At 53.8% G+C, this 21,692-nt stretch overlaps 1 long non-coding RNA gene across 3 annotated transcripts in view; it reads right to left on the bottom strand.

Moving 5' to 3' along the window:
• LOC149860186 (uncharacterized) overlaps positions 1-21,692 on the bottom strand; it is a 41,650-nt gene that overhangs the window by 15,039 nt on the left and 4,919 nt on the right. For all 3 annotated transcript variants that reach the window (XR_016443591.1, XR_016443592.1, XR_016443593.1), the window contains exon 2: positions 19,646-19,752. This is a non-coding gene — a long non-coding RNA (uncharacterized LOC149860186). The remainder of the gene's footprint in view (positions 1-19,645; positions 19,753-21,692) is intronic.

Here is a 21,692-nt window from a genome sequence, read left to right as displayed (position 1 = left end):
CCTCGTTCCCTTTGCCTAAAAACACAGGCCGCGACAAAGAGGAACCATATGGGAGAATGAAAACGCATTTGAATCAATAGGATAAAGTTAACAGGATAAAAAACAAATAAATAGAATGAATCAAATAGGATAAAAATTCCAGTGGAGCTATTAGCTGCAGCCCTGCCTGCCACTGCGCCGGCTGCCTGGGCCAAAGCCAGCCCTGGTGTAATCCCACCGAACTTTCTCCCCTGGTATTTTAAGCTTTGGCAAGAGCAAAGCCGAGGGGGTTTACTTCCCCCCCCCCGGTTCAGCGTGGATCCCTTGCAATAAAGCCACGGGCTGGTAAGTTTGCCTAGACTAGAGGAATAAGGAGAGGAGCGATGGCAGGCTGTCAAGCAATGGCTTCTATGCACTGGGATACAGGAGAGGAAGCCACACAGGGATCTGGGGGGACTAATTTTAGACACCCCCCATTTACAAACTGGAAGGGTGTCTTGAAGCTAAGCCTGGCTAAGCAAAGCATCCAAGCACTTATTTCTCACCCAGCACCTCTTCCAGCTCATCGACTGCAGCTCCTTCACACGTAGGTACGTGGGTGGATCTAGGGTTTGGAAAGATGGGTAGGAAACACCGGAAAATAGTCTCCAGTTAAAGAGAAACTAGAACTTGGACCAATACGCCGGGGGCCTGGAGCTGTTTTCTTCAGCAGGCGGTGACGTAGCCGCTTGCAAACCCGATCTAGAAACCTTCCTTCTCCTGGTGGGTCCCAAAGCACCTTGTGACCACGAATGAACTGGGCAAGGCAGATTAATAGGGTGGTCCTCCGGGGGAAACAGAGGTGCAGAAATGCTGCAAATGTAATGATCCCTCTTCCCGCAAGGCCTCTGCATGCCGCCGTTGCGGTTTCCCCACCCGAAGACCTATGCAATGAGCAGCTCTGGCCCACTTAGGAGCAAGGCCTAGGGCGAGATGGCTGGGGGCCATAGCTGAAATAGCAGCTTGTCAACATCTCCTTTGCGTGGATGCCCACTGCCACGGCCCGTCATCACCACCCCCATCGAGATCCTTTTACACCTGGATGCCCAGTGCTGATTGACTGGGATGCCTGGCCTGCCCCTTCCTCCTTGGATTGGGAAGCAGAGGTTGGACGTGGAGCACAGGCCCACCTCGAGTTACCATCAGTGCCAGGGGGAACCTGGTAGGGGCTGGCAGGAGCTCTGGGCACTGTCCGGTACCCGCCTGCATCTCACCCACGCGCCTCCCCGCCGGTGCCCGGCTCCGTGGAGCTGCCGACGCTGGGGATGAAGGGCGAGGGACTGAGTGAGCAGAGCTCAGACAAAGGAGACAGGAGGGAAAGGAGAAACAAGCCATCTCTGCTCTGCAGCTCGCCCGCTGGTGTCCTGCGAGTAGCTGGCTGGTCCCGTGCCCCTGGCTCTGTCCCCTGGTTTCCAGCTGCTCGGTCTCATTAGAAGAAGCAGAAGAGCCAGCGCAGACTTTGCAAATGTCCCTCTTCCAGAGGAGCACCTGCTGTCACCGGCTTGGGGGAGCTACGCGACCACCCGCGGAGGGAGCAGTGCAGTGATCACAAGACCGTCATGATGGAGAAAGGCCGGGGTCCCAACTCAGTCCCACCTCCCCGCCTCTCTGTGGCCTGGAAATTACCACGCACCTAGATGCCCTTGTGCAGATGAAACACCGGGGGAGAGGGGAGTTAGGTGCCAGGGTCATGGGGGCTTGGGAGTGAGATCCACGGTTCACGTCCAGCCCCGGTTGGCGGTGACTGAACGATGCTGCCTGGGGACCTGGACGAAGGGCGCCCAGGGCCACGGGCATCATGTTGGGATACCCACCCTTGCAGTCCCTGCTCCTTGTCCAGAACACGTGCCCCTTTCTAGTCCTAGAAATAAGGCCTGTCCTGGAGATGGGCATCCTACAAGCCCTCCTCTTCTCGCCCTGGTTCTCCTGGTTCTTTCCAGGTGATGGGGAGGATGAAGGGGGCGAGAGGAAGGCATCTGGACCTCGTAGGCTGGGAATCTGCATCTCAGCGGGGACTAATCAAAGCTAATAAAAGTTTTCCCCAGCGTCGGGGTGATGGACACCAACAGGCCCTTGCCCCCAGCCAAGAGTGTCAGTGGGTCCCTCGCCTTCCAGTTAGAGATGAATTGTTACCCGGAGAATATTTCATCCTTAATGCCTGCGGCGGGAGCTGGGGCATGCATCGCCGGGGGGTTACGCTCCTTCCAATCCATCTGCTGTCCCCGTGCCCAGCTCGGATGTCTCTCCCGCTGCCCTCCCTCTCAGCTTTCAGAGACACTGCGTCTCCCCTTTCGGACTCGCCCTTTCCTCTTCTCTTCGTTGCTTCGACCCCATGATGGATGGGGCCGGGGACGGATGGCCGTCGTGTTGGCTTTCCAGGAGGCACATGGGGTCAGAGCAAGTGCCCCAGTGGTCGTGGCTTTAGGAGACACGGGTCCCTTTTGTCTCGGCATCGCGGAGCTGGCTCGGAGGTGGAAGATTTTTTTGCATCCCAAAGGCTGAGGCTGCAGGGAGAGGTGCGATGAGTGGCGATCTCCTGCAACGGTCCTTTATCTCGGGGCTTCTTTGTGCTTTTAGGACCCTAGAGCCAGGTCCTCGGGGGTGTGCAGACTGGAGGCCCGTGCTGGGTTGGTAGTGGGAAGCAGCCCAGGTCTTCAGAGTGGTTAAATAAACCCCCCTGGAGCTCCCATTTAATGGGGCAAATGGACTGGTCCTGGAGCCGCTTCCTACATCTGCCACTGACCTGCCATTTCACCTTGGTCATGTCCCTTCATCCTCCGTTGGCTCTTCTGCCTTTTACGCTGTGTATTTGACCTCAAGCTCCTTAGGGCACCGATCCTCTCACCCTGGAGAGAGCCCAGGACAACAGAGCCGTGGCTGAAAGCCGGGTTGTCCAGCGAACAAGATTAGCAGCAGGTGGGGGAAGCACTGGGTTGGGGGGCAGCTCTGGCTGAGGGGCCCCAGGACTAGGCCCTGTGGGGAGGCGGGTGAAGGCTGAGTGATGCCCGGAGCCTCTGCACTACTCCATTGCAGCAGCGCTGAAAATACCGGCTTGCCTATACTGGGCCCATCCCGGTGTGGGCCCGTGCCAAGGCGCGCGCGCCGTGTGGTGGGAAGCGTGTCAGGGGTGGTATTGTCTACCCGCAAATGCTCAACTTTATGGACTTTTAACTAGAGGTGTAACAGATGGTTGCGTTTCAGTCCAAGCCGAGGAGAGCCGTGCCCATTCCGGCTGCAGCCAATCAATCCTGCCACTCTGGGGGGAAACAGCAAGCTGGGTACGGCGGAGCGGCTGCCAGCAATTGCGGGGGAAGGCTGCACGCAGGCGAGCACGGTAAAGCACGCTGCCGTCTGCAGCCAGCAGCCCCGCCGGGTGTGGGAGCTGGCGGGGGGAGGGCAGACAACAGCCCCCCGCTCAGGTGATGGGCCGACCCCGTCGCCCGAATGCAAGGCTAGGGAAGGACCTCGTCGACGAGGAAAACGGGACAGAAAAAGGAAGCATTTGCATCATGGCTCGTTGTGATGTGTGCGTTAATTAGACAGAGAGAAAGAGAAGGGGCCTGGCCAGAAAAAAGACCCGCACTGGCAGAATTGGTGTTACACTGGTGTAATAAGTCGCAGACAGATGAGGCAGGGCTCGAACCTGGCGTCATTCAGTGCAACCCAGTGCAGAGCTCATTGGGTGAGTCTGGCCCGGATTTCCTCTGTCCGTGTGGATCATGGGATATTTGCTACAGCTCTAACTCCCTCGGTGCAAGGAGGTGTAATAACCACGGGCTGCAGGCTGCTCCCCCGGAATAGCTGCCTGTCTGTCCTTCTTGAGCCTGGTTTATACCGACGGTGGCTTGGATAGGACTGATCCAGCCTCAGGCAGAGGGTTGGACTAGATGTGACCTCTGCAGGTCCCTCCCAGCCCCACGTCTCTGTGATAATGACTCTAGCATAAACCCAACCTAACTTATCCCACAGTGGGCATGTCTACACGTGCATTTACAGCGGCTTACATTTACTGCACAGTAAGTTATTGAGCAGTAAGCAGGAATAGGCTGGCATCTACACATGCAGGTGTTAAAGCGCATTAACGCTGTGTGTGTGGATTGACTTGGGACTAAAGTCAGTCCATACACAGTAAGGCCAGTCCATTACTGCACAGTGACCAATTGGGTGTAAATTCGATACCAGTGTGATGCAGGTATCAAATTTATACTCAGGTCAGCGTAAGTTGCTATATTTACTGAGCAGTATGGGCGTGCACGTGTAGACGCGTGCTCGTACTGTGTGTGCAGTAATTTCAGTTACTGTGCAGGAAGTACCCACGTGTAGACGTGCCCAGTGTGTGTGGCTGCCCGTACCCAGGATGAGAGCAGGGTAGACAGACCATTCCCCTCCCATTCCTCTCTCCAGGCCACCTTGGATGGGGTCTAGGACACTGGATCCCAACCCTTTGTATACCAGGAACGGCACGGGAGTGGCAGAGCTGGCTCCCTCCCTCCCGGGGCTGCCCCGCCACCCAGCTTTAACCCTGCGTGTGACTGCCAGTGGCAGAAGCCACTCAGCAAGGAGTCCAAGCTGGGGGCTTGTGCCACAACATGGCAGCCAACCCTTCGCAGCCTGGTACTGGGCTGTGACCAGGTGGTTGGGAAGCTCTGGTCTAGGAGACAGGAGGAAACAGGGAGTTTGGGGTACAGTTCCCAATGGTTGCTGACTTCTTCTGTGACCGCAGCCAGTTCGGCTATGCCCTCTGCATCGTGCTGACCCGAGCTGCAAACTCAGGCATCATCTAGGCTGGGGTCTTAGCCCTAGGCCTACCTGCACCCCAGCAAAACCCTTCTAGTAGAGCTGACATCCATCACTGCCATGCGCAGCCTGCGGCTGTAACGCTGTACGCTTCGGGGTAACACAGTTCCTGTTAGAAAACCGCCTATGATGCTTATGGTGAGAGAAGGCCGGGTAGATTTGCACCTTCTAGACTGATTAAATCAGAGAGGCATCCAGCAGAGCGCTACCCTGCGTGTGTCTCTGATTTAATTAGTCTCCGAGGTGCAAATCCACCCTGCCTTCTGCCTGACTTCAAACTAATACAGCTAACTATTTCTCTGGCTCACGGGGAAAGCCATCACAGCCTGCAGCAAGGGGCCTGGAGCCAGGACGGGCCCAGCTGGCACGTGGGCACGTGTTCCCTCTGCAGGGCTGCGGAGAAGCTACTGGGAGGTTTGGCAGGAAGACGGGCTCCTTCAGTAGACCTCAGCACCTAGGGATGGAAGGGAAGGAGCGTCTGGGCCCTTGACATGCTGCTGGGCAGAGGGATTGATCCATTCAGTGCCGTGCTTAACCTAGCGAAAAGGCGGATTTTGTCCCGTTTTGTAATGCGTATGTAAACAACTCGCAGCGTGTACAAGCGCCCCATGCGTTGTTGAGGAATAAAACTGCCCTCCCCCTGGCTTGAGCTGGAGAAAGGATGCTGCTGTCTGGCACTGACACCCCCACCGCACCAGCTTTGCAGTACATCAGCGAGCCCAGCAAAAGGGGCAGAGAACATCTGGACGGCGATACATTTTCCAGGAGGAAAACAGGAAACAGGAGTGGAGGAAAATCCTGATCCATCTCTTCCCCTCCCAGCCTGCTTTGCAGTCTGCTCCCATTCGCCTGGCTGGAATTTTGGGGATGGAAAAAAAGGGAAATGTATTCTTTTTTTTAAGACATTTTCAAATTATTTCCAGCCAGCGCTGGCTGCAGTGGTGAGGCGCAATGAGACGGGGCCTGCTGGTGTGGGAGGAGATGGGAGCCTTGTCAGCAGCTTCCACAAGAGCGAGATCAACCCCCGCAGCTGTCGGAGAACATACCAGGAGAGGAGGCTTTGGTGCTTGAAGCCACTAAGTGACCCAACAGAAGGACCAAGGGTAGGACATCTGCAGGGCTGTGTCTCTGTATACATGGATGTGTGTGTCCATACACACGCACACCCATGTATAGACCTGTACAGGCATATAGATATACGTACAAAGAAGTTCCTGGCAGTGAACCTGAAAATGCTAAGCTTTATAGGAGCAGAGGCAGATGGAGATGGATCTCAGATGGCTTAGAGGTTCATTTGCTGTGAGCTCAGAAAACACCTGGGGTTTCTAAAGTGCCCCTCCAGAGGAAGTCTCGGGGTGCTCCGCATTGAAGCAGCACAAACCGCCGGCTCATTAACATCCGCTCAAGGTTGTAGCGAAGAAATGGTTTCCTTTAAACGTCTGTTGTTTCCTTGAGGAGGGGGCCATTTCTGCAGGCTCTGCCCCACCTTTCAGTATTGCCCTGCCCAGGCATTCAGACACCCCCCCGGCGAGCCTCCAAACCTCCTGACTTTGCCCCAAAGGCCCTGAGATGTAGTGAGCAATAAAGCAACCTAGAATGGGCTCCTGCTTTTTAGTGGACCTTCACATTTCCAGCCTAAAAGGCTGGTCTTCTGACTTCCCAGCCTGAAAGCTCCCGCTTTCAGGGTTTTCTCTGCAACCAGGATGAACGGCGACTTATTTTTAAAATAAAGGTGTGGGGGAATGGCTGAGCTTCTCATGCCATCGCATGACTCCAGGATCTGGAGCTTCAAGCAAACCCCCACACAGGGCAGGACTTATCAGAGTTGGCTTGTCTCTCAGCCCGAGAGGACACAATGGCTCGGGGCAACTCCTGTTCAGGTTATAGAGCGCGAAAGGTGGTTGTGGGCCCGGCCTGTCCATCTCTCATCTTTCCCCCCCAAGGGAGAACGGCCATTGGTGAGTATTTGGGGCTGTGGTCTGGGGGCTTCGAAAGGTCAGGTCAGACATGGAGTACAAAGAGCGCTTTGGGCCGTATATTTCCCTGCTGCCTTCTATAATAATCGTTAGCATCCCCTGCGTCAACGTACATCTGTGATTCACGGACCAGACCCTCACCCTGGAAACGCACATCTGGCCCCCTCCATAAAGGGCTTAAGACCGTGGCATGAGACACGAGACGACCGGTGGTCTCCGGCATGCTGGGAAATGGCTTCAGCACACTCAGGCAACCCAGGCCTAACCCCGGGGGAGTTTTTTTATAGGCCCCGTGGCAGAAGAGAGCTGTCGGAAGTTTCTCCCCCGTGCAACACCTGCTTTTTGACTTAAATAGACTGGAACTATTTTTGGGTGCAAACAAGTCAGAAAGACTCTGCCGGCCCTTGTGCTTTTGATGCGCTGGGCTCCTTTTTGAAACCTCCGGGTTTATATTGGCAATCCTGCGTGCACGCCACACCCTTCAAAGGATCTTGAGGCAGCCTGCTCGAGACTCCTTGCCGTAGGCAGGCCTCGTCTATCCCCTCTCCCTCTGCTGCACCTCCTGCTTGCTGCGGTCGGACACGGGGCCCTGGCTAATGCTCACTCATCTGTCCCAGGGCATCACTGCTTGGGGTTTTATGCTCTAAAAGAAGGAGACAAATGGTCTTGGCAGAAGCATTTGCAATGGATCTAGCGGGGCCAGAAACGCCAGTCATTCGCCATCACTTCCTCCCGCCCGTCAGGAAACCCTGGACCACAGGCTGGAGAGAACGACCCAGCCCCTGTCACGTAAGTCGAGGGGGTCGACATCAGAAGGTCGTCGCTCTTGTACACAGTGATGTATCGAATTTTCAAAAAATCATTTCGATTTTATTAAACCTATTTAATTTCGTGAGGATTAAACGCCGTCACGTGTACAAGCGCCCCTGGTTTCTACATCCTGTGGCCACGCTTTCGGAGCTTGCCATGCACATAGACCTGGGACAGGAGGGGGGGCGGAGGCCGAGGGACGTGCCCACGGTCACACGCCGCAGCCGCAGCAGCTCTGGGAACCCCGCTCCGGCTGCCTACCCTCCCTACACTGCTCTGCATGAGCTGCCCCAGCGTTTGCCTTTCTCATCGCATGACCCTGAACGTTTAGCTCCATAGTTCAGGGCCTGCTAGAAAAATTTTGCCTTTTCAAGGCTCACGGCAGCGCCTGCCATGATGATCAGCGCAGGAGGTCCTGTCCCTCCCTCTGCCACCGATCCGCTCAGTGATGCCTAAAAAATACGGTGACCCCCACATGGACACCGGCCCCAGCTCCCAGGGAAAAAGCCAGAGACACACTTCCCTCCTGAGGAACAGAACGGGCAGGGCAATACGGGAAACACGCCAAGCACGCAGAAATCAACCCGGCCCAGAGTCTTCCAGGCGGTGTCGGGAGATCGCCGCAACCTCCCCGTTTAGTAGCATGCACGATTCGGTCCATACCAACCCCAGTCACCGCAGCCATCAACCATTTTTTAATAGGAGCATTAACTTAAGAATAGCTAACAATAATATTCCTGGCTGTGTGGAAACAGCATTTTATTAAATGCTTCACACAGATTTTGTATAATAAAGATGAATATATTATATCCGCGGCCTCCCCCAGAGTGAAACAATAATAGGAAAATAAAAAAAAAAAGCCAATAAAGTGCAACATAAATAGAACATAATGGGACTAGTGGCAAACACAACTGACTATATAACATCTGCTATTGTTTGCCCGGAGAACGCCGACAAGGAGATCCACAAAGAAGGATTTCTAGCGGCCTAACCTCTTCCTCCCGCTCCCTCCAGCAAATCGACGCCGGGACCCAAACCGAATCTGTTCGCGGATCGGTGAAATAGGACTTGCAAATTTTCCTTCGAGGGAACATGTCGTGGGGCCTTTGCGGTCGTGCGGAGGCATTCGCACGCGCCTCCTGGGAAAATATCCGTGAGTCTCGAGAGCTCGAAGGCCAAAGCGCGTCTTCACCTCCAAAGGCACGCGGGCTCGTTCGGCCCCTGCCAATTGCTCTCCTCCCGAGTCAGAGGCCGCGAGCTGCCAGGCAGCGAGCAGAAGCGACAGCACGTGACCCGGGTAATGCATCGTGCCGTCGGCACCGGTGGAGACGTAGTCAGGGCCTGGGAGCCAGGCCGTTCCCGGCCCCTGGAAGTCAGGGGCGGCCTGGTGGAAATCAGGGTGAGGTTGTGGTTCTGCTGGGGTAAGAAGGGGAGGTTTTCATGGGAAAATTGCCTTGCTAGGAATCGTCTGAGCTGCTCTGCTAAATTCCCTAGATAGGCTTGTTTCAAAGAGTGACGTCAGCAAGCCCCGTTTGTGAGGGTCTGGTCACCTGCCCCCACCGAGGACAGCCCAGCCCCATCCTCTTTGCAGCCCCCGGCAGGGAGGTGATGGCTGCTATTCAATCCCCCTCGGTCCTCTCTTCTGCAGACTCAATCAGCCCAGGTCCCTCGGCTTCTCCCCACCAGTCCAAACCATCCTAGACAAATGCACCTTCTAAATTCCTCCAAAAAACGACCAGCAACTCTGACACGGCACCAGACATCACACCTGAACCTGCCACAGGGAAAGCAGGGGGGTGGCGGCGGCTGCTGCAAAGGTTCGTACGCGCTTGAGAGATCCCAGGTACGGAGGAAAGCAAAAGCCACCCAGGCCGGAGCTATTTGACCCTGGAGTAAAATTCCTGACTCCAAATACGACATCGAGCTGAGCCTGAGCATGGGGGCAAGGCCCTCCAGCCAGGACCCTGCGGGTCGGTGCCAGCAGGAGCACTGGCGCAGCCCAGCCCCAGCCCCAGCCGGGCCGCAGCACCCAGCGCCTCTGGGGGAGGATTAAATCCCCCGACACATGGAGCAGAAAGGGATGGGGCAACCAGCAAAGCCCAGAGGCCCAGGAAATCCCCATGGCAGAGCACAGACACCGATGCACCTAGAACATCCCCCGCCAGTGTCTGTCCAGCTTCTTGAACGCTGCAGTGCTGGAGAGCCCACGGCTTCACGGATCCAGATGCAGAACCAGGGCTTTGATTTCTCCCCGTCGTGGATTTAGTGACATGTTTTCTGAGGCCCGTTAGAGGACGACCGTCGAGGCAGCTACGTGCTGCGGGCACCGCTCTCCCCGGCACTGTGGATTCGCCGGCGGTTTCAGGTTGCCTAGGCCGGCAGCCAGAAGATCATTGCAAAGACATCGACAGGCTGGGTGGATTTCAGAAGAACAATGATCTGGGGTCAGAGGGGAGATGAAAAGGCAGAATGCCTCCCCCATTACTCATTTCCTTGCGCTGGTCATTTTCCATGGTGATTATCAGGTCATATTTCCCATCTTCCTTCGGCCGTAAATTGTGTATATTGTTAGTTTCGTTGGGCCAAGTCCCAAGAGCCCTTTGGACACCGGATGTCACATGAACCACCTATTATTAGTTATTTCCCTGAGTGACAATGACTATATATTATCAATATCGTTCTGGGGCCAGCTTCTTGGGCAGCCCTGTTGCCATCTTCAGAGCGAAGAGCTAGTGCTATCAGTGGGTCTTCCATCAGGGCTTAGACCAGTGGTGGCCAACCCATGGCAGGTGTCCCACAAGGGTTCATGGGCAGCTGACGGGCTTGGCATCTGAGCCCTGGGGGCTGAGTTAAAGTGGAGAGACAGTAACAGGAGCTAGAATCACAGAAACACAGAAAATGAGGGTGGAAGGGACCTCAGGAGGTCACATCTACTCCCGCCCCCCGCTCCAGGCGGGACCAGCCCCAACTACATCATCCCACAAGGCTTTGTCTACCCGGGTCTTTAACACCTCCGAGGACGGAGACGGCACCACCTCTCTGGGCAGCCTGCTCCAGTGCTTCACCGCCCTCCTGATGAGCAAGTTTTTTTTAATATCCAACCTCAGCGTCCCTTGCTGCAGCCTGAGCCCATTGCTCCTTGTCCTGTATCTGCCCCCACTGAGACCAGCCCAGCTGCATCCTCTTTGCAGCCCCCGGCAGGGAGGTGAAGGCTGCTATTCAACCCCCCTCGGTCTTCTCTCCTGCAGGCTAAACAAGCCCATTTCCCTCAGCCTCTCCTCACCAGTCCTGTCCCCCAGCCCTGCAACTCTTTTCCTTGCCCTCGCCTGGACTCTCTCCAATGTGTCCGCATCTTTTCTGTAGTGGGGGCCCACAGCTGGACACAGGACTCCAGATGTGGCCTCCCCAGTGCCGAATAGAGGGAGGAATCACTGCCCTCCACCCGCTGGCACCGCTCCTGCCGATGCAGCCCCGGATGCCAGTCGCCTGCTTGGCACAAGGACACACTGCCGGCTCCTGTCCAGCTCCTTGTCCCCTGTCCCCGCAGTTCTGGCATGGAAGAGGGTCAGAGCAGCAATCAGGGAGGGGGCAGGAGTCAGAGGTCCATACTGGCCCCCACATGAGTTGCAGGGGTAGGTACCAATGAAATCGATGCCCCAGTGATGGGCTTGGGCAACACTGGGGTGGGGGCTGACTATTTGAGAGGTATTGTGGGATGCTTTAGACTTAATCTGTGGGGTGCTTGGGCCACCACAGACCTGCACTGAACTGGGTGTGGGGTCATGAGCCAAAACTTGATTTCTCTGGAGATATCCCCAGATCAGTGGCACGGTGGCACTGTGGGAGCGGGCCACACAGAAACCCTTGAGCAGGCAATCGCCTGTGGCCATGCAGTCGGCAAATGGAAACAGAGCCAGGAGGTCTGTGGTTACCAGAGGTAGTGGCCAGGGGCAGGCAGGGAAGCATCGTGGCTAAGGGTGCAGGGGCACAGGCTAAGGGCACTTGAATGCCAGCGTCCATGCACTGAAGCTCATTAACTCGTTCTCCCTAGCTCATGCTAGGGTAACTTCAGTCTGCTGCATGGAGATCAAATAAGCCATTTGCAGTCCTCCAGCATCCCAGGATGCACTGCTTCCAGCTCCCCCCCCCCATCAGCCCTCTAGTGGCGGGTCAGAGTGGTGCAGGCAACACACGGCATTAACCCTTAATGTGCAACTGCTCACAGCCCGGTCTAACTTTAACAGCACTTAACACTCCCCAGATTTAGTACAGTCTACATGTGTAGCTTCACCCTTAGGCACGCGTGCTGCCACAGCAGTGGCCCGTCCCGGTATCTGCATGGCCGAGTTACTACTCAACACCCTGTCTACAGGTCCCAGACCTGGTGAACTGTGCCTAGAGCATAAGGAGTGCCGTGCCCCTTTTTGAGGTGTGGGCACCATATTCAATGCATGTATAAAGGAGCATCGTGATACTTTCCGAGTGAGTCCAAATTCCCTTCTTAATCATCCCTAGCATTGCGTTTGCCTTTTCGACAGGATCCCTGCCTGTGAGCTGTGGGCAGGGACCAGAAGCCAGCCAAATCAGAGGGTCACATGAAAGACTGGGTCCCAAGACACTCTCCTGCCCTGTCTGCCAAGCTCTTTAGCCTCCGGAAATCCAGATTATTTTACACCCACGCACCTGGTCCGAGGGGGCAGGAATTCAGGAGCACTCTCATCCTGTCGCTATAATAAGAGGCTCGCGTGGGTGTCGAACAGGGGTTTACAACACAGGAGATGTTCAGACCGGGTTTTCCGCTCACACACCCGGCTGGCTCCTGCAGCTTGCAGGGCGGCACCTCCAAAATGCTAGCAGCAAGACTGGGATTAAATCCGGAGAGCCAGGATCTGGTACCAACATTGCTGGGCGAGCTGGGATTAGTTGCTTGGCATCTCTGGGCCTGGCTGCCCCTCTGCGCAATGAGGATAGCACTTCTGAGCGCTCGAGGGGCTTGTCAGGCCTCGGTCGCTTCTAGGTGTGACCAGGCTGAGAGCCGTGGCTGGAGGATTGGATGTGCACACGGGTGTTGTGATACCCCCTACCCGGCCCTGCTTCCCCCTCTAGTGGCTGCTCCTCCAGACCAAGCAGCTGACGGTGCAGCATCGAGTGCGATTAAGTCTCTCTCCTGCACGGGGGAGAGAGGCCTGTGCTAAAGAGCCTGTTTCAGTCCCACCATGAGACACCTGCACACATACACACTGAAAAATAAATGAACCCTTCAGTCTCAGAGCCAGGGTGAGTGGCGGTGAGAACCAGGTGCCCAAACCCTTTAGGCTACATATAGAAGACCAGTTTAATCACAACGGATTGGGCCAGGTTTTGTCTCATCAGCTTGAATTGCAATGAACATGAATGAGCCTTGGTCCCAGGGGCAAAGTGTTAATGCGGATACTTCGTAGGTGCTTAAAGAGTTTGTACTCTGGTAGGATAAAAATCTTTGTCCTGGGATAAACCAGTCATCTTTTTTTACACTTAGAAATCCTAGATTTCAACCCAAAATTTAGTAGCAAAACACCACTGCAGTTTCTAAAACTCCAGACAATAACTTCCCTCCATCCCAGACTCAACTGCATCCAGTCAAGAGAGACAAATCCCTCATTGGACTAAATATGAGCAGTTGCCTCCGTGCAAATAATCTGGATCCCGTTGCTTTTATTGCTTGCAAACAGAACTGAACTCCAAGCCTCCGCAAGCACGTCAGGTTGGAAAGCACCAGTTGTCGAAAGCAGAGGAACAAAGATGCTGGGGGAGAAAAAAGAACTGAAAACAGAGCAGTCGTTAGGGAGCCGATCATGTGTATTTTCTAAATGCATGCAGGGAAAAGCATTGCAAAAGATGGATGTTTCCATGGAGGAGAAAATTGAGGATAACGGAAAAGCGGAACTCACTGCTGCAGGATGTTGATGAAGACAAACACTTTGCCAAATCCAGCATGAAGTCACTCATCCAGATTAGCGGTGTCTAGTAATTATTGATAGCAAAGTCAGGAAGAGACACGGCACCTCGTGTTTCAGGGGCTAAACAAATCTCTGAACAACAGGGATTAGGAGAAGATTTTATGTGATCTTAGATTATCCTACATCTGCCTTATAACTACTCCTTGTACTATTTTATTAAACGCATGGTAGTGGCCACTGTTAGAGACCTTGTGATCCAGTAAGGCAATTCCCATATACCTATGGAGAGCTGATAGACATTAAATGACTATAAATTAGAAGTTAGAACATGCAGATAATTGATAAGGGAAGCAAAAAGTATGGGGGGGGGCATATACCCTGCAAGATTAAAAACAATCAAAAGAAATGTACTTAATACATCAGAAACACACACACGCACACACACAAAGCAAAGCAAATCAGTCCTGACAGTAGTAGAAGCATTTGTGCATTGCTGGAGGAATATTCACAACCTGTTGATGACACTGCGGAAAAGGCAGCAGGGTTCATAAATATCTCCGCTCCAAATTTGCAAAGAAGGATGATGTTGTGATGTATAGCTCATTAGCCAGTCCATACATTTCTGTTTCTTTAAATGCTATAACATTTTATGCATCCTCCAGCTCTGTGTTTGCTTTCAGTTCTGGGTCCCTGTTCAGGACAATAAAGTTATCAGCTGTGGTAGCTGTCTGGTGCTCTCTCGCTCTCTCCTGGGCTAGGCTATAACCCCCACCACCGTGGAATCACAAAGATATAACAGATGTAGTAGTCCTATCTTGCAGAGATATGGGAACACATTGTCTGCCAGCAATAACCAGGGAGAATGTTTAACGGCCTCTACTAAAGTTAAACCTTTGAAAATCAGCAGAGTCTGGATCATTTGAACATTTGAATATTCAAAGAATTAGCCCAAGAGCTCTCTGAAACACTGGAAACCTCAGGGGAAGTTCCCAAGGTTTGGAAAGAAAAGCTAATGTTGCATCAGTATCTATAATAAAGATGAACAAAATGATCCAGGAAGCCAGGAGACAGATGGCTTGACATCAAACCAAGGCAGAAGGATGGAGCTATCGGTGAAGAATGAGATCAATAAAGAATTAAAGCCTAATAATAATCAATGTCCATCAAGGGGGGTCTTATGTAAAACAGGTCACATCAAACAACCCTGATATCATTTTTATGAGATGATGTTTTTGGGTGATAAAGGTAACTGCTGAATATAAAATATGAGGCTGTGAGAGAGGCATATGATTTAGCATAAGAGTCCAGTTTAAAAGGTAGCTCCATTAAAAAAAATCTATTTAAACGGGCTACATGAAGTCCAAAGTAGGAAATAGATAGATATGATCTCATCTCAGGGCTCGCAAAAGCTCATGCTAATACATCTCTGATGCAGTCAGCCTAGAAGGTGCAAATCTACCCTGCTTTCTGCCTAAGGCAGCTAACAACCTCTCCCAGCACTCATTAAGCATCACACCCAGGTGTCTCTCCCGAGGCTTCACAAAAATGTGCCCCATGCCCCGTGTCGCTCGGTACCCAGGGTCTGGATCCACGTTGTGTTGGTCAGGTTGGCACAACCCAAAAGGGTTCACCGGGTGGTAAATAAGGACCGGGACAGGGCGGTTGGACTGAATGATCTCCATCACTGGCAAGGGCAGAGATAAGCAGGAGGGCTTTGAGGAGACCCAACGCAAGGGTCTCTGTCGGCTGTGAAGTTGCAGCTGCAGGATGCAAAACCCTATTTTGGAAAGCAGGGGCTGCAGCAGTCTTCAGGGCCCTGGTGAGTAGCCAGGCGAACCTGACTTCCCAGTGCCGCGGGGCAGCCAGCAGAACTAGCAGGGCTTGGGATACAGACCCAGGACAACATCGATCAGAAGGAGAGCGGTGATGCCAGCAGTGTGGATGGCATCAGGAGACTAATCCGGCATCCCATTCAAGTGTCTCCATTGTAAAAAGGAGGCTGATAACTAGGGAAGTGTTCAGGACCTGCCAGCATGCTTCAAGGTCAAGCTAACCTTAGCTAAGAGGCAACTCAATCCTTGCCTGCAGGTCTTCACCTGGCCAGATTTCTGACAACACAGTCCCATCTGGAAGAAACAGGTAAAATCCACGTGCTGGAAGTTGGAGCCAAGTATATTTAGACCAGAAATAATATAGGGCATTTTAACCAGAGTATAATTAACCACTGGAATAGCTTCCAGAGGGATGCACTGGATTCCCCATCCTTAAATCCAAATTTGGTACCACTTTATTAGCAAGATGTTCTGGCGTAAGCAACACATTGGCAGGGCACGGGCTGCTGCAGATCAGCCCAGCAGACCACAATGCTCCTCCTGGGTTTAGAAACCTCAGGCTACAAAGGGGGGTTGCTTCTATTCCAGGATAAGCCATTTTAACCCCCGGCAAAGTGGTAATTATTCAGATGGCCATGTCCATTATCCTGGGAAACATCCTAAAAAGGTTCATGGGATACAAAGGTCTAGGAATTTATCCCAGGATATTTCCAAGTGCGTCTGGGTGGTTATCCTGGGATTGCATCAGTGAACCAATGGCAGAAAAATGGCAGGGCCTTCACTGAACCCTAATCAGAAAGGGCATGCATGCACACGCCATTTCTGGGATGTGGGACAAACACCAGCACAGTTTGTCCAGGGGCAAGTGCAACACCTGCGCTGAGATGCTCTAAGTTGGAGCATCTGGCTTGAACTCCTGGCTCCGGTGACACAGGGGGACCTGGGGCAACTGATTTCACCCTGAAAAATCCTGCTTTTTTTCTTTATAAAACAAACCTGAATGGGGGGGGGGGATGTTCAGAGCAACAGAGGAACCCATCCCTTTGTGCCCCCCTTGTCCAGGACCCTTCAGGTCTCAGGGTGTCTCCAGCTGCTAAAGCACAGCCATTTGCTTGCATTCTTGGACTGGCTGCCCTTCTCAACTCCAAATCCAAGTCAATATTATCTATGCCCAAAGTAAATAGAAATGTGTGCTGCTGCTGCCAGGGGAGATTAGGAACAGCTGTATTTTCCTTTTAAGCAGCAATTTTATTAACGAGGGGGAGAGGGGAGTGCATTTTGCCATAGAGGAAGATGGGAAAATGGGTCTGAACATAGTTTCTGCATTGGTTCAACCCCCCGGGTTTGCATCCCAGTCCGAAAGAAAAGCCTGGAGTGGCTTCCTCCAGGCAGAGGGAGGGAGGTCGTTATGGACGTGGACCCCCCCCCCCCCGCCCCCGCAGCGTTTGCCGGGCCCGGCCCGGCCCGGCCGGGGTAGATGTGAGCCCTTAGCAGCCTCCGGGTGCTGTTTGCAGACTTGAAAAGGGACCTGGCCAGATGCTGCCAGGAGAGTGGAAGAAAGCGGGGGGCAGAGGGGAAAAGTTTCATCCTTTCTAATTGATTTTTAGAACTTCATTTTCCCGGGAGGATTGTGCGTGCAGGCGCTCAGCCCCCGGAGCAACTTAGTGGCGGAAGCATTTCTACCTTACCTCCGAGGTTTGGGCCTTTTTTTAAAAACAAAATGAATGAAATGACTCGATTGTTTCCATTCCTGCTCCGGAGCTGCTTCTTCTGCCTCTTCTTTCCAAGCAGAAGCGAAGAAATCGGGCTCGCAGGAGTTTAAAGGGCCGATTTTGGGGGTGAGGGCCAGGTCCTTGGCTGTTGCAAACCGGGCTCGTGCCCGGGACTTGCTGCGGGGCGCTGGCGGGGGCTTGCACGAGGCGGCCGGGGGGGGGCTTCAAACGGAGCAAAGCCTCGCGCCCGGCGCCGCGGGGACAGCGGGCAAACCCGTGTCAAACGAATAAGGGAAACGCTGAAAAAGTGGAGGGTGAGTTATTCTAGATTTCGATCCTGGTTGTGCCTAAGAGAGAGAGAAACACAGAGGTGGCAGAAGTGGCTAGTGAGCAAACCGAGCGGGGCAAGTTCTCTGCACACGCACACGGACACACACACACACACCTCTAGACAGGCGTGCACATGCACATGGACACACCCATGCATACACGCCGCTCCTTTGGGATCCGTTTTGGGGAGAAAAGTGTACCTTTTCTGAAAGCGAACCGGGGATAGGTGGCAGGGGTATTTAGAAAGTTGGTTGAGCCCAGGCAACAACCGGAAAAAAACGTCAAAAAAGAAAAAAGAACTGAGCAAAAACCAGGCAAGAAAAAAAGTCAGGGTAGAAATCAGTTTGGGGCTGAAATCTGTCTTTGCTGGGATTTAAAAAGAAAAGGCAACGGCGCTTGGTGCGCCGACGTGGGAGTTTGGCGCGTTTCTTTCCGGACGCCCAGCCTGGTACAAAAGTTTCCTCATTTATACCGTCCAATAAAATATACATTGATTTTGTTTAATGTTGGAAATAGATGATAAGAGAAGGGGGGGGATGAGACAACGGGACTGTAAAAGGGAAGAAACAAACGCAAGGCATTTAAAAAAAAAACCCGAAGCAAAAGGAAACGTTTCGTTCCTCCGTGTTCTCCTGCCTGGATAAAAACAAAGTTATTATTAAAATCTGGGCAAATGTTGACAGTTAATTCCGTTTCCACTGTCTTGGTTTTTACTCTTCCGGCGGAAAAAAATATTAGTTTTTAATTAATTTTATCGCTAGAGTTGTTAGAACTGTTACAAAAAAAATTGAAGGGGTGAAAAAAAAAAGTCACCTTAAAATAAGAAATACAAATAACTACTTTAACGGGGAACTTTTGCGGTTGTAATTTATTGGAAAGAGAAATAAAATATTATTAGATTGTCTGTCCACATTCTCCCTGAAACGCATCAATTCTGATATTGCGACATAATCCAATGACTGCTTATTTTGTGGTCCTGAATTATTAACGCCGGTTTTTTATTATAAGAAGTTGACTGGGTTATTTCTTTGATTTCTCTTCCCACTCCCTTTATTAAGTTTCCATTGATTTCAGACACCTCCTTCTGCCCCCACCCCCCAAAAATGAGCCTTTCACACTCCGGGCTTCTTAATTTCTTCGGGAAAATGTTACTTGCATTTGGCATCCCGGATAAATTATTCAGGTATGCTGAGACTGGCAAAGGGAGCGCGATATTAAAGGTCTCATGAGCTAGACACGAGCCTTCTCCATTTGAATCCGTCGTATTTGCATCTCTTCTCCGAAGTTACCCGGGGCCGAGGCCGAAAGGAAGGAGGGGACGGAGAAAGGGGACCGGCGATGTACCTACCTGCTAGGGGTCTACCTACCCCCTCTGCTGGGTTCACGCTGGTGTCGGTTTTAACCCCCCCCCCCAGTCATTTCAAGGGCCAGGCTCCCCCCCGTCCCCGCCTCGGGGGCTCTGAGACTCTGGCCGGAGTTAAAACTTTGCCCAGACGCTCTCCTTCCCCCGATTTATCCCCCCCCCAGCACCCCCGCCTCCTTGGCGGGGCTGAGCGGCAAGGGTCCTGCGGGCGAGTCAACAAGCAGCTTGGAAAGGGCACGAGAGCAAAGGCCGACGGACAGGAGAAACCCCGAAGTGCCCCCCGCCCCCAGCCCGGGAAATGAATCCCAGGTCGGGCTGTAGACCCGGCCCCGGCCCCGGCCCCTAACCGCACAAAGTCATGCGGACTCGTGCCAGCCCGCACGCTTCCCGCCTTTCTTTCGGGGTGGGTTTTAATGTCGTGCCCCTCCTTTCTTTGCCCCCGGCCTCCTGCTCTTCTTCAGCCGCAAAGGAAACCCGCGTTTACTGGTATTCGTTGCAAACTCCGGAGTTGCGCCGGAGTGGGTATGGGCTGAGCGAGGTCCCTTCCCGGCCTGACTTCCTCAGCCTGCCGGGGGGATTTCGGGATGCGAGGGGCACAGGCAGAGGGAAGCACGGCGCTTGGCGCAGACAGACGTTACTCCAGTCGCGCCTTCAACCGCGTTTGGTTTGCACCGGATCCGGCCCTCTTAAAGCGCTCTGCAGCCGGGCACGTCTGTTTGCTCACACTGTCGAGCGTTTTCAGGGGCAAAACCTGTCACTTCTGTCCGCAGAGCCTGGAGAATCTCCCTTTAACACAATACTCCGATCTAATGAAGAGGGGAGGTATTTTCCTGTTCAGCAACCAACGGGGGGGGGGGTAACAACTGACCTCCAGTGACCAATCGCGGGTCGTGAGGGCTCACTTTCCTCCGCTCCCGGACCAGTCCAAAGCTGGGCAAGCAATCCCGGGTGACAAAAAGCACTCGCAGATCCGGCCTGAACGAGAAAAGAAAGGGCTGGAGTCACAGAGTGGACTTCACAGAAAAGAAGAAGAAGAAGAGGGGTGTTTTACAGGGAGCATTAGAAACCCCCCCCTCCCCCGCCTTTCCTTTTCTCGCCCTTTAAGAAGGACCCCGGGGGGCTGGAGGCTGCTGGGGGCAGGATCAGATCTCAGGGCCGGAGCGGTAGGCACACCCGGAGCTAGCCGCGAAAGCCCACGGCCACGGGGCCGTTGCAAAGCCGGGGGTGCTTGTGCCCCTTCCCCCAGGAACCGGAGCGGGGTGCTCTGGGTGCCCGCGGGTGGGCGTGCTCACGCCCAGGCGGCCGGAGAGCCTCCGTGCTCGGGGAGCGGCTCCGGTGTAACACGCCTGGGTCGTGCTCAGCGCGGGGGAGGGGCGGCGCGGCTCCTGGGGCCGGACCCGGGGCCGGCGGGGAGGGCACACAGTGTCGGGAGCCGCGACACGGAGGAGGCCTGAGCCTGGGCCTCACCCGGGTCGGGGGGCTTGTGCCCGCTTTGCCCCGCTGGGCTGTGTCCTTGCACGGGGCCGGGGCGAAGGTGCCCTCAAGGTGCAGCGCTGCAAGACCCGGGGGAAACCTCCCCGCCCGGGGTGCACCGCGTCCACGCGTGCTTCGCCTGCCCCGCTGGCACGGCAGGGACGGCTGTGCCCAGCACCTCGGCACGCCCCGGGCCAGCTCCACACCCCCGGCCCCTTCTGCTCCGCGGGCCTGGAAATCCCGGGATAAGCCGGGAGCTTCTGCCCAGGGAGGTGCAAGCGCCTCGGGGCTTGGGCTCGTGCCCCGGCAGGAGACGGCAGGGAGCCGCACCCGCACGTTCACGCGTGTGCAAGCGGACACACGCGGGTCAAGTCTCTGTGCAAAGAGCCGGAGGAGCCCCCAGCCGCACCGCCCCGGCGGGGGCCCCTCTCCAGGGGACTCCTGCTTGCTCCTTCCTGGGCTGGGAGGAAACCGAGGGGATGCCCCCCCGCCAGGCTTTGCCCCTGGGAGCATGGAAAGCCCAGCTCCGGCTAGGCCTGGGGCCGGTGCCCGCGCCAGTACCAGGACCCGTGCCGGTACAACGCCAATGCCGACACCAGCGCCACTATGCATAGCAGTGCTAACACTAGTACTCGTGCCTGTACCGGCGCTGAGGCCACTGCTAATACCGGCACCAGGCCGGTATTAATGCTAACGCTAATACGAGGACCACTGTGACTGTCAATGCTGATACTAATACTAGCGTGAGTCCTATGCCAGTGCTAATGTTAGTGCCAGTACTAATGCTGGTGCTAATACAAGTACCACTGCTACCAGTGCTAATACTAGTGCCAATGCTAATGCTAGTACCGGTACTAATACTAACGGCAATACTAGTAACGCTATGAACGACGCTAACACTAATGCTAGTACCAGGACCGGTGCTAATACCAGCACTAACACTAGTGGCAATGCTAGCACCAGCACTAATAGTAATGGCACTATTAGTACCACTACTAACATTGCTAATACCAGCACCAGTGCTAATACTAGTACTAGTGCCAATGCTAATAATGCTAGTACGAGCACTAATACTAATGCTAATACTAGTACCACTGCTGATAATATTAATACTAATGCTAGTACCAGTACCAGAGCTAATACTAATACCAATGCCAATATTAGTACAAATGCTAATGTTAGCACCAGTATCTGGACTAATATTAATGTTAATACTAGTACCACTACTAATACCAATGCTAATATTCATGCTAGTGCCAGTACTAGTACTAATGCTAATACTAACTATTGTGACTGTGAATAAGGACGATGAAAATACTACTACTAATGCTACTATTGATACTAATAGTGTTCTCCGCCCGCCTCCCTGCTGCTCCCAGACCGGGTCTGCAAAGGAGAAGCCAAACGCGACACAAGGGAAACTCTCTCTGGCAGCCGGGCGC

Source organism: Crocodylus siamensis, chromosome 7, assembly GCF_052110815.1.
Source record: "Crocodylus siamensis isolate JL-2025a chromosome 7, ASM5211081v1, whole genome shotgun sequence".
NCBI lineage: Eukaryota > Metazoa > Chordata > Crocodylia > Crocodylidae > Crocodylus > Crocodylus siamensis.
This window is presented reverse-complemented; position numbering and strand designations above follow the sequence as displayed.